Consider the following 12,573-nt stretch of genomic DNA (forward strand, 5'->3'; position numbering starts at 1 on the left):
GTTCTTTCGTTTTGATGTTATGATACCGGATTTTTAAAATTGTTCACCATTAGAAAAGCTATTACGCAATTAACTGAAAATAATCATTCCTCACATCTTAGGTACCAGTAATATAGCTCCCTATTGAGACTACTTTTTAATGAACATTGTGGTTCGAGAATCTTCATAAAAAGGAAGAAATGACTCAGAATGTCGTTTATAAGTTCTGATTTCTGATTAATAACATAGGTCGGATGGATATACATTTAGAGGATGTACAGACGGCATACTTCAACGTTCTTAAATTTATTTACCTGTTATCTCTTAAATACATGATCACATCCTCAATAATCAGGCTAATGGTACGAAGCCTTCATTACAATGGCCGGCCGCGGTGGTCTCGCGGTTCTAGGCGCTCAGTCCGGAACCGCGGGACTGCTACGGTCGCAGGTTCGAATCCTGCTCGGGCATGGATGTGTGTGATGTCCTTGCGTTAGTTAGGTTTAAGTAGTTCTAAGTTCTAGGGGACTGATGACCACAGATGTTAAGTCCCATAGTACTCAGAGCCATTTGAACCACTTGCACCTTCATTACAATGCTTCATTATTTTTCTGGACAAATATATAGACACTTGGTAACATATTTCTGTGATACGTAATTGTTCCTTCTTCCACGAATTTCTCTTTGCACGCGTAAAAGCAACAGTAATTCACTCTGGCAGCTATAAATAAAAAGATATCTAGAAACGGGTTTAGTGTATGTAAAAATGTTTCACTCTTTATGAAAAAGGTAACTCAACAGAGATATATTGAAGTCACGCAATATTCCCAGCTTGATGTTGATTACTTTATATATGGTCATTCTTTCTTGACGAACACAATGTTGATAAACTGATTGTTGCCAGCAGTATATGCGCAATGTAACAGGGTTCTCTGCATAGGAGGGTGCTGTCTTCGACACATTTTCCTACTCTGTGCTTTAAAAGTCTCCCTCTGTAGCCGAGGTGGCCAACGCGACAACCCTCATGTAAAGGATCAGCTTTCGATTCCCGGTGCTGCCTTGGTGGGAGTACAGGACCGAGGAGCACTCAGCCTCGTGATGCCAATTGAGAGGTTGCGGCTCTAAGGTCGGAACGCCGACAACGACCGGAGTTGGATGTGCTGATCCCATGCCACTGCATACCGCATCCGATGATGAATACTGAGGATAACACAGCGGACGATCGACTGTTACGCGGTGATCGCGCTTTCCCCTTTTTTTATATATTTTTAACAAACATTGATAGCTGTAGCAGTGAAATAAGCCCACAATGAAACTTACAACATTTTAGCGAAGCATGCAGAGATTTGGAAGATCTGCGTAACTTAACAGCTCCCCATTTACTCCCGGTGAACAAAAAGATGTGACACCTTATCCAGAATTACTAGATTTAATTAGAACTTTCGTGAAGCTTAACGCTTTTAATGATGAAGTAGCCGTACTGGGACTCAATCTAAGTTAATCTCTTGAACTGCAAAGTTACTGAACTGTAAAGTAAATTTGTACGTGAAAACCGCTTAGTGTGGTACTTTGTTGAGCTTCAAGCGTCATTTGCTAATTCAGGGGAATGGATTCCGAATATTTGTCGAGCACAGACCATTTCCCTTCTTTTAAGGAGATGTTCATTCCCGTTTGAAACTGAACAAAGGACTGCCTTTCTGCGCATTCAGCTTATGGCTGTGAGTCTCCGAAACTGAGGATGAACTATCTTCGGGGCACCGCCAAATTATTTCTAGTATCATCGTTCGTAGTAACGTACTGTGTTGTTAATACCAGGCTTTGGCAATATCGCTGCTTTGCTTACATCTCCAATAAATGGAACATTACCAACAACGATACTAGGTACTTGCGTAGTACCTTGTTTCGCAACTGTGAATCTGTTTCAGATAATAAACTAAGGTACACAAATAATCAGTTTTGCAAAGGAATCTTCAAAGTACAAAACAGTATGTACTCTTCCAGCAGGCTCCTATTGGGCGTTCCACTTGTCTTTTCCCTAAAGTGTACGTAGCTCAGGACTATTTACGTTAATTAGTTTAGTTTCAAGACGAAATACAGGTCGAAAAAGCTGAGGACTTTATCTTTAGTTTCTTGGAGTAGCACTTCTTCTATCCTAAACGTCTTCTACAACCGCACTGTCCGGCATATTCTTTGAGAAACCCCTACGTAACAAAACTAAAAAGTCCTTCACGTAAGCTATTACTGTACCGTTTACTGTTATCTCTCGCTCAAAGCTAATTCATCACAAGCAATTTTTCTTTCGTTAACCGGAACTGCGGCGGTTGTACTGTTGTACTGAGCATAAAACACGATGTAATGGTCCACGTAGAGGCCTGGGACTAAAATTCATACGACGACTTCAAATCAGTTGTTGTGAATGTCACATTTGTCATTTTAGCATGTCTTCCGCAAAAGATCTTGCAGAATGTAAACTGAACACAGTAGGCCTATGACATACAGAAGTCAGAGAACGATGAACTAAAACTTGATTAATTATTTAAGATATTCATAACGTTCAAGATTCTTTAAATACGTAAAGAATGGAAGAGCAAATCCGAGCGCAGACTTCGGTTCATGGGTGTCCGCTGGCTGGGCTGTTTTGAGGGAAGAGACCAAACTGCTAGGTCATCGGTCTCATCGGTTTAGGGAAGGACGGGGAAGGAAGTCGGCCGTGCCCTTTCAAAGGAACCATCCCGGCATTTGCCTGGAGCGAGTTAGGGAAATCACGGAAAACCTAAATCAGGATGGCCAGACGTGGGATTGAACCGTCCAGTGTGCTAACCACTGCGCCACCTCGCTCGGTATGGGTGTCCGCAATGGGTAGCGTGCACTAGAGTGAATTTTCTCCTCCTGGTATCTGAGTATAGGCTCTTTATTCATTACGGAATTCTCACATATTTCTAGCAATGATTATCAGCGAATCAACTGAACTGCAGGTTAAACACTGCTGAGCCCATCAGGGAAGATCATGCTGTTGCGCAATCAAGACGGATGCAAAACGTTACACAGACAGTTCCCCAATCTTTTCTCTGTCGCTTCCTCGTACAGCCCATATCGAACTGCAGATTTCCTGCTACGCGGATTCCGACGCCAGTTCCCAGAGCAAATAATCCAAAGAAACGCATGTCCAGTAACCAACTGTTTCTACGATCCGACCCATGCAGAAGTACAGTCATGCCAATATTACAACACTGTTAATATTTAACGCAAATTTTATGTCGAAACTCTGGAAATGAGGCAAAAAATAATGAAGTAATAACTACCTTTATTTTATTTTGTCATCGTTCCTGGTACCTAGGTACTGATAGATTTACATCAAGCTGTCAACAACACGTAATGATGGTGAAAACGCTGCTCAGGCTCGGAAAATCGCAGGAAATGGCTGTGAAACGACAAAAGTAGTAGAAATCAGCGTGTTACCACGCCATAAACAAAGCAGACAAACACCACAACATCAAATCCATGATGGTTCAAATGGCTTTGAGAACTATGGGACTCAACATCTGAGGTCATAACTCCCCTAGAACTTAGAACTACTTAAACCTAACTAACCTAAGGACATTACACACATCCATGCCCGAGGCAGGATTCGAAACTGTGACCGTAGCAGCAGCGCGGTTCCAAACTGAAGTGCCTAGAACCGCTCGGCCACACCGGCCGGGAAAGCCTTGACAAGTTGTAGATTGTGTAGCAGACTCACAGCTACCAACATAAACATCCAGTAGCTTCATGTAAGAAAGGAAATAAATAAAGCCGCGCGGTGTAGGCGCGTGGTCTATGGGCACCTTGCCACGGTTCCCACGGCTCCACACGTCGGAGGTTCGACTTGTCCCTCGGGCACGGATGTGTGTGTTTTCCTTAGCGTAAGTTAGATTAAGTAGTGTGTAACACTAGGGACCGATGACCTCAGCATTTTGGTCCCATAGGAACTCACTGCTTACCTTACCAAATAAAGAAACGCCCTAAAGATAGAGCAAAAAGTGCTGAAGCACGTCTGAGCAAAACAAAACTCCAAAGGTGTCTTACATCAGGCGGAATTACTCATTCAATTTTCTTAGCAAGGGCGGAAATAAGAAGAACTGCGACGCCACACGATTATTACGTCTGGGTTCAGTCCGGCCAATATGAGGGCTATTTTGGGAGATTTGTCACATTCATCCAACTGAATGTAGGCCATGGGCTACGCTTTTCCATCCACCCAAAAAAGTGTAGCTTTCAAAACACGTTCCATTCAACTTCAGTTATGCCAGTCGACATTAGAAATGGAACGCATGGAAGTAATGCTCTAAATCCATTAACGTGATCAGATGTGAAGGTCTGTAAGGAAACAAAGCATTGCAGATGTGATCAAACTTGAGTAAGTGGTTTCAAAAAGTAAAAGTCATTTCATGTTGAGCCTCTTCGTGGAACATTGAAGTAGTATTTTTTGTAGCTCATTTTTGTTGCTATCTAATAATTTTTTCTTTGCCGTTCTGAAATTTTGTAATTCGAATTTTTAGCTTCAGAGTCATCTTAACATGGTGCCGTCAGAATAGCCACAATCGTTAGCACGCCGCCTCTGGGATTCGAGGAGGCGAGCCAGCCCCGGGTCGAACACGCCCGGCGGATTAACAAGGACCGGCGCGATTGCCAGCGTGGATGTTGTTGTTAGGCGGTTTCCCACATCCCACTAGGTGACTACCGGGTTGTCACTCGTGTTACACGATTCGAAAACTTGTAGCAAACGTTTGGCAATTACTAATATGGGATAATACTAGACGCGGATGGTCGGTGTATGCGAATTTCGACAAGGAACATTTCGACCTAGTAAATATACGTAATAAAAGCCACACAAAAAGTGTTGTGGATTGGCAAGACAGCCAATCCACTATGGGAGGAAGCCGAAAGGCACGCGTTTAAGCTCACGCAGGCTGGCGTGAGGTCTGGAACAGGTCAAGGAAATGAGACTAACAAAAAACGTACGTAGCTGCTGTAATACTTAACTTTAATCCATAATTGGTGAACATCGCTCTTGACGATACATGTTTTACAGCATCGATAGTAACTGGTAATGGCGCCTTGCTAGGTCGTAGCAAATGACGTAGCTGAAGGCTATGTTAACTATCGCCTCGGCAAATGAGAGCGTATTTTGTCAGTGAACCACCGCTAGCAAAGTCGGCTTACAACTGGGGCGAGTGCTAGGAAGTCTCTCTAGACCTACCGTGTGGCGACGCTCGGTCTGCAATCACTGATAGTGGCGACACGCGTGTCTACGTATACTAACGGACCGCGGCCGATTTAAAGGCTACCACCTAGCAAGTGTGGTGTCTGGCGGTGACACCACAAAAAGGAAGGAGACGACAGTAATTTTTTATAAATATTTTTCTGTACTTTATATGTAATAATGTTTTTATAAATATTTAGCTATATTGCATAACTCACAGGTTGCTATGGATGTAATCATATCATTAAGTAATTTTATATTACTGGATAAAAAAGTAACACCCATATGTACATTAATGATATCAAATTTTTCAATTCAGTATTGAAAATATGCTTGCCATGCAGGACTCAAAGTGACCTACCTCAGGAGTACCAAGTGAATAATTGTGAATCATATGAGAAACAGTTAGCTTTGTATATTACCAGTCAAAGTTAGTGCTTCGGGCACGACACGTTTCCAAAATCTACCAAATCAATTACATAAAAAATGGCAATATTAGGATTTTGTACTCTTTTCGTCAAATTTCTGCGAACGCCCGCGCTACAGATGAGAGTACCGTGTGTCAGTATTAGCAGCACTGAGTCGTATTCCGTCCACATATGGAGCTGCTATATGTGTACCTCTCTGGGCACCTTCATCTTCCTGCTCGCTGAGCACGGCGAGGAGAGCGACGTAACATTAAAGTACTCGATCGAGGGTGAAACATTAACCTGTTTAAGGTAGTTTTGGTTCTCAGTTGTTTCCATGGACCATCAGAGGCCAATGTCTTGGCGGTTATTTGTTTTTGTCCACGACTACGCTCTCCACATTTCGCGAAACAGAGAGATGGGTGTCCTCCACCATTGCAAGTTTGCTGAGAACGTTTACTCCTCAAAGAATAAATCAACAAAACTAAACGATCTTAACCGAATCTGCATGGCAGTTCACACCAAAGGTTATCTATACTAGCTTATACTGAGCCAGAGTAATACACTGACGAAAAAAAATCGCAACAACAAGAAGGAGTTGTGCGATGTAAAAGAAAGTTGGTAGGCATGTTCAGATTTCACGCCTTTCGCATAAGAGTGGTGCTAGTAGTGCCACTATGAAGATGGAAATCAGCTTTGCTTCAAGTACAACCTATAATAGTAGTGGGTGTTACTTACCTTTGAGATTGGACATGGTAAGCTGTTGTCCGTCATGAATGCCTTTAAGGCGTCAATGACGCCATTATGAACAGCTCACTAAGTTTGAATAAGGCCGAATAATACGGCTACGAGAAGCTGGATATTCCTTCTGGGACACTGCAAAAATATTAAAATGTGTGTGAATTCCTAAAGGACCAAACTGCTTAGGCCATCGGTCCCTAGACTTACACACTACTTCAACCAACTTATGCTAAGAACAACACGCACACTGACATGCCCGAGGGAGGACTCGAACCTCCGTCTGGAGGGGCCGCGCAGTTTGCGACACGACGCATCATACCGCGCGGCCACTGGGACACTGCAGAAAGACTTAGTACGAATGTAGCCACTGTACGTGATTGCTGGAAGCGGTAGGCACGATATTGTACGGCGGCAAGAAGACCGGACTCCGGACGAGCATGTGACACTACGGAGAGGGAAGACCACTGTGTTCGGCGTCTAGCTCTGGCGCATTGTACTACATCTGCAGCAGCAATATGAGCTGCAGTTGGCACCACAATGACACAACATACTGATACAAATAGATTACTTCATGGAAAGCTCCGAGTCAGCTGCCCTGTAGTTTTCATTCCATTGAATCCCAAGAGAGAGGCCTTTGGAGGGCAGGGTGAAGGTCTGATGTGTTTTTTGATGAAACCTGGTTCTGCCGCAGTGGCAGTGATGGCCGTGTATTGGTTAGAAAAAGGCCAATTGAGAGGCTGCAACCAATCATTCTGCGTGTTACATATACTGGATCTGTACTTAGAGTTGTGGTCTGGGAAGCGAACTCTGACAGCAGGAGCACTCTCTTCATAAAATATAAATGTCGTGTGACTAGGGCCTCCCGTCGGCTAGACCGTTCGCCGGCTGCAAGTTTTTCGTTTTGACGCCACTTCGGCGACTTGCACGTCGATGGGAATGAAATGATTATGATAACATAACACCCAGTCCCTGAGCGGAGAAAATCTCCGACGCAGCCGGGAATCAAACTGAGCCCTTAGGATTGACATTCTGTCGCGCTGACCACTCAGTTATCGGGGGCGAGGATTATCCCGCGCAACCTGACTGCAAATTTGTGTGTCAGTCTGGTGATTCCACCTGTTGTGCTGGTGTTCATGAACAGCATTCCAGAGGGTGTTTTCCAACACGATAACGCTGCCCACATACCACTGTTGTAACCCAATATGTTCTACAGAGTGTCGATATGTTTCCTTGGCCTGCTCGATCACCAGATCTGTCTCCAGTCGTGCATATATGGATGATCCTCAGATGACTATTCCAGCATCATCCACAACCAGCATTATCCTTCGCTGTATTCACCAACCAAGTGCAACTGGCATAGATCTCCATCCCACAAACTGCCAGCGAGCACCTGATCAACACAGTGCATGCACCTTTGTATGTTTGCATTTTACGTTCTGGCGGTTTCACACTTGCGATGGCCTACCTTATGGTTATATTAGCCTGTGATCTTGCAATGTCAATCACTTAAAAAATTTATCTATACATATGCATTCCCGATATTTCATTACTCTACATTAATTATTTTTTGGTGCTGCAATCTTTTTTCCGTCAGTGTACATACGTGCCTTACTTAATTTCCTATCCCCAATGACTCTTTTACGTGAACTCTTTGGTATTAAATTTCTTTGGCGAAAAATATAGTTCTTTGCTATATAACAGCAATAACGCTTGACGGATGTACAGTAAGAAGCAGCTGGGATTTTCAGTTACAGAATGCGCCAAAAATACTGTTTCAGTTGTTCCGTGAGTACTTTTATTGTCTTTAAGCTATCTGATGTCTTACACCGATAGCTTCTGTGGTTAATTGACTCCATAATGGATATAATTGATTTAAGCCTGAGTAGATGGAAGTTATATTTGAACTTTTTGTTGCTCTTGCACACCTCACAACGAACGCTTCGTTGACAGATGCCTTGACTTTAGCTGCAGTATCTGTGCGAGGTGCACAAGGACAACAATTACAGAGACAGCTTAGACGTACTGTAAGTAAGCGTTTAATGGAAAACTCATAGACAATACAGTTGTTTTTGTCGGTCATGCTACGTAATTATCGTTCAGGAGTGGCACTAAGATGCGACGTTAATGCTCTTACCTGGAGTCTTAAAAGTAAATTTATGTTTATTAATTTCGACGATATTGCCCCGACAGTGGAACGCAATCTTCGGATAACTATATAATGTTAATGTCTCACCTGTTCGGATAACTATTTAATGTTAACGGCACATCTGCGTCAAAGGGGTTACCGTGCAACGTCGCATGCTGTTACTGAAAATATGTTCTTCGAAAACACCTGTAAATGTTCATAAATATTAATAACTTACAGCTAATCCAAAATTACGGCAGCGACACGCGTGAGAATACAATTCCAGTTAATTGTTAACTATCCTCAGACAAATGCGCAGAGCGTGGTGAATTGTAGGAACAGTTGGGTTTGACTGACTCATTGAACTTATATTCTACCAAGTCCCATCGAAGACTGCAGCTTTGTGATACATCCCGACTAACGTAGAAAAGTTGCATCTTGCAGCTTTCAGTAGCTGGTTACCAGTACTATGAATACCAACCTTCGTGTTGTACAAACGTCGTCTAGTTCAACAGCTCACTTTGTTCCTCTGAAAAAGAGTAAAGTAAACGGTTCGTTTGATGGCGGTTATTAGTGTTTACAGAAGTTACTAAATGCTGTGAAAAAGCAACTGATGCAGAAACAGTAAGTTCGAATTCGAAGCATTCGTCCTCACGTGGAGGCTCATCTCCTTAAACACGACAACGCCAGTCCATACACGAGCGCAGCGGCATCTACAACTGTCAACGATCATCCTCTATACAATCGCGGTTTGGCCCCATCTGATTTTCATCTGTTTCCAAAACTTAAAGAACACCTTCGAGGACTTCGTTTTGATAGTGATGAAGCGTTGCAAACAGAGGTGAGGTTGTTGTTCCGTCAACAAAGAAAACATTCTACAGAAACGGTATCTACAAACTAGTCTCTCGTCAGGATAAATGTGTTCGTCACCAGGGTGACTATGTAGAAAAATAGACATGTAGACTTGAATATTAATAACGTTTGTTTTATTTATAAGGCTTTCAGAGTTTTCACATAAATAATTCGGAGGCTTTTCTTTTCAACGCGCCTTCGTGACTGTACATTCTGCTGAAATTGTAACAACACACATTACACGACACATTGTAGTACCTTGACAACATATCCAAAGTTAACGCCAGCAAATAATTAAATAAATAGCATTTGAGTTACGACAAATAATCGAAAATCAAAGAGAATTTAACAAAGAAGCTCAGTTAATATACATAAACATAGAAACTTTTTATAGTTTAATACGATAATGGTAACCAGCTTCACGTTTACATTATGATACACACAGACACTGTATTGCCTTGTGTCTTATATACAGACGATACCATACTTCAGATGAGAAGGACTATAGTCATTGGGCAGTATATGTGAAGAATATAACGTACAAATACCAGTAGGAAAATCAAAAACCGTAGGTTTTAAGCTGAAGACACCAAAAGACGAAAACTTGAGGGTTTATAACGACATATTAGAACAAGTTAAATATTTTTGTTACCTAGGATGACATTAGATACGCATATGATAGAGACGAAAGGATGAAACGAGAAAAAAAGTTCTCAAACAGTTAATAGGTATGAGAAAAACGAAACACGAAAAGGGAAACGATCAAAATTTTAGAAGATCGTGACTGTTCCTTCTTTATTGTTTGGAGGCAAGTCATGGGCCACATATCAACAAGAGAGTAGAAATTAGGTAGCAGGAACGAGTTTCTCGGAGAAGTAATCGGATGTAGTAGATTAAACAGAACCAAGAATGATGACATTAGGAATAATTTTAACAAATTAATAAACAAAATCCATAAAAACAAAATAAAATGGAATGAACACGGGAATGGATGAATAGGGATAAGATTACCTCTGAATCATCAGACAAAAATAGAAGAAAAATCAAGGAAAACCGAAGAAAAGATGTGTAGCCCAAGATGAAAATGCCTAATACATGCCGTGTATCAGAAGAAGAATTGACCTTATTTATGGATTCTTCCGTCATATCTCGGTAAAACAATTCCATATTTAAGGCTCAGTATGAAGTAAACTGTTTTTGTTCTACTGACTTAGAAAAAAACGTTTACTTGTTATTCAGCCTTAAAAGAATTGACATTTACATTGCTGAGACGTTACACTCTATGCTTTGTTTATTTTGTATATGGTGGATATTGGCCTTCTTACAAAATACTGTGCGAAACTGCGCTGAAGTATTCCCTAGAAGAGGTCAACTAATATGAAATACGATCACTAAAACATGGAAAAACGAACGTATATATTCAATTAGATTTCATGTCTATTACTATATTTTAGTTTTCGGAGTATTTTAGTAGAGTTTTGTGTATCCTGTTTAAATGCTTTGATTTTGAATATAAGGATTTGGCTTGTTGAAATAAATTGGTAGTTAGCAGAGTATTCATGCCTAGGATCACTGTATTTTTAGCAAGGAACAGTTGAATGCTATACCTGACACTTTTTCGTTTTATATGTATTTAGTGGAATCACACTAGCAGCATTGTTACGATTGTAGATTGGTTTATTCTGTATCACAATTGATAGCTTTGCACAGGGAAACGCAATATGGCCACTTGATGTCACAACTGTGATGACGTAATCAGTTTGTATTTTCATATAGCCAATCTCTGAGGCAGCGTTAGTTCAGGCACATGTATCCTCCTCGCTGTTGAAATCTTCGCAAATTTTTGCTAGTAGTAGTACAGTGGATATAGGGGGAATGAGTGACTGCTTACGCAAAGTACCGAGCGAGGTGGCGCAGTGGTTCAATCCCGTCTCCGGCCATCCTGATTTAGGTTTTCCGTGATTTCCCTAAATCCTTTCAGGCAAATGCCGGGATGGTTCCTTTGAAAGGGCACGGCCGATTTCCTTCCCCGTCCTTCCCTAACCCGAGCATGCGCTCCGTCTCTAATGACCTCGTTGTCGACGGGACGTTAAACACTAACCTCCTTCTCCTCCTTACGAAAAGCGTACGCTGGCATCCACCTGGCCGCAGTGTGGGAATCTTCGCCCCTATGACAGACGTCTAGGCGGTGCTGATAGCGTCGAGTCACGGACTGCGCATGCCGCGCGCGCTCTTCCCAATTACCGCAGCTCAGCTCTCAGCTGACATTTGCTGCAACTATTGTTTCCGCAACAACAGCCAGGTGCCCGTAACTTACTTGCTCAAGCCGAATTCTTTGACTGTACTGTCGCAATGTCATTCTCTCTCTTCAACAGAGAATGTACGACTGTCTTCACCCAGGAGCTGTCTCGAGGCACACCAGCAGAAAGACAAATTCTGCTTTGTTGTTAAAGAGATCTTCATTCCTAAAACAGGCTTGATGCATCTGTCCAAGCTTATCTGTCACATACTTCGTCTCTGGATAAATGAAACCTAAATTAATTTGACCCTGGTTCCTGCGTTCATCCTTTCGTCCCCCCTACAATTTTACACTTTCCTCCATTAGCAAACTGACGATGTGTCCTGCCAACCCTTCTCTTTTATTATTCAACTTATGCTATAAATTTCTATTTTCCCCAATTCTGTACAACACCCACTCGTTAGTTACTCGATCTACACACATAATCTTCACATTATTCTCTAGCATCACAGTTCTAAGGCTTCTGTTCTCTGAACTGTTGAATCTCCACTTTTCACTTCGGTGCAAGGCTGCACTCAAGACATACTTTCAGAAAATACTTTCTAACAATTAAATTTTTATTACATGTTACCAAATTTCTCTCTTTTCAGAAATAATTTCCCTTACTATTGATAGTATGCATTTTACACACTACTTCAGCCATAATTAGCTGAAGAATTTGAAGCCATTTTGACTATTTTCCGACGGTGACTGGTAATTGAAAAAACCTTTACACATAATTAGTCGTTTTGTTGTCCAAACAGCAGAACTCATCGACTACGTTGAGTGTCTCATTTCCCAGTCTAATTCCCTCAACATCAAGCGATTTAATTCGACTACAATCCGCTTTATTTTATAACTTTTCTTAATATCCAACTTATTACCTCTTTTCAAGGCTATCTCCGTTTCATTCAACTGCTCTTCGAAGTACTTTATCACTTCTAATAGA

This window comes from Schistocerca piceifrons, chromosome 8 (genome assembly GCF_021461385.2).
Source record: "Schistocerca piceifrons isolate TAMUIC-IGC-003096 chromosome 8, iqSchPice1.1, whole genome shotgun sequence".
Classification (NCBI taxonomy): domain Eukaryota; kingdom Metazoa; phylum Arthropoda; class Insecta; order Orthoptera; family Acrididae; genus Schistocerca; species Schistocerca piceifrons.